Source organism: Chiloscyllium plagiosum, unplaced genomic scaffold (genome assembly GCF_004010195.1).
Source record: "Chiloscyllium plagiosum isolate BGI_BamShark_2017 unplaced genomic scaffold, ASM401019v2 scaf_9993, whole genome shotgun sequence".
NCBI classification, from domain to species: domain Eukaryota; kingdom Metazoa; phylum Chordata; class Chondrichthyes; order Orectolobiformes; family Hemiscylliidae; genus Chiloscyllium; species Chiloscyllium plagiosum.
This window is the reverse complement of record NW_025214539.1, coordinates 2,425-3,384: the sequence shown is the minus strand read 5'-3', so window position 1 is coordinate 3,384 and position 960 is coordinate 2,425.

Sequence of the window (960 nt, the reverse complement as noted above, 5' to 3'; positions counted from 1 at the left end):
GGACAGTAACTGTAGGGATCAGTGTGATAAAGGGACAGTAACTGTAGGGATCAGTGTGATAAAGGGACAGTAACTGTAGGGATCAGTGTGATAAAGGGACAGTAACTGTAGGGATCAGTGTGATAAAGGGACAGTAACTGTAGGGATCAGTGTGATAAAGGGACAGTAACTGTAGGGATCAGTGTGATAAAGGGACAGTAACTGTAGGGATCAGTGTGATAAAGGGACAGTAACTGTAGGGATCAGTGTGATAAAGGGACAGTAACTGTCGGGGTCAGTGTGAGAAATGGATAGTAACTGTAGGGGTCAGTGTGATAAAGGGACAGTAACTGTCGGGGTCAGTGTGAGAAATGGATAGTAACTGTAGGGGTCAGTGTGATAAAGGGACAGTAACTGTCGGGGTCAGTGTGAGAAATGGATAGTAACTGTAGGGGTCAGTGTGATAAAGGGACAGTAACTGTCGGGGTCAGTGTGAGAAATGGATAGTAACTGTAGGGGTCAGTGTGATAAAGGGATAGTAACTGTAGGGATCATTGTGAGATAGGGACAGTAACTGTAGGGGTCAGTGTGAGAAATGGACAGTAACTGTAGGGATCATTGTGAGAAATGGACAGTAACTGTAGGGATCAGTGTGATAAAGGGACAGTAACTGTAGGGATCAGTGTGAGATAGGGACAGTAACTGTAGGGGTCAGTGTGTTAAAGGGACAGTAACTGTAGGGATCAGTGTGAGATAGGGTCAGTTACTGTAGGGATCAGTGTGTTAAAGGGACAGTAACTGTAGGGATCAGTGTGATAAAGGGACAGTAACTGTCGGGGTCAGTGTGAGAAATGGATAGTAACTGTAGGGGTCAGTGTGATAAAGGGACAGTAACTGTAGGAGTCAGTGTGATAAAGGGACAGTAACTGTAGGGATCAGTGAGTTAAAGGGACAGTAATTGTAGGGATCAGTGTGATAAAG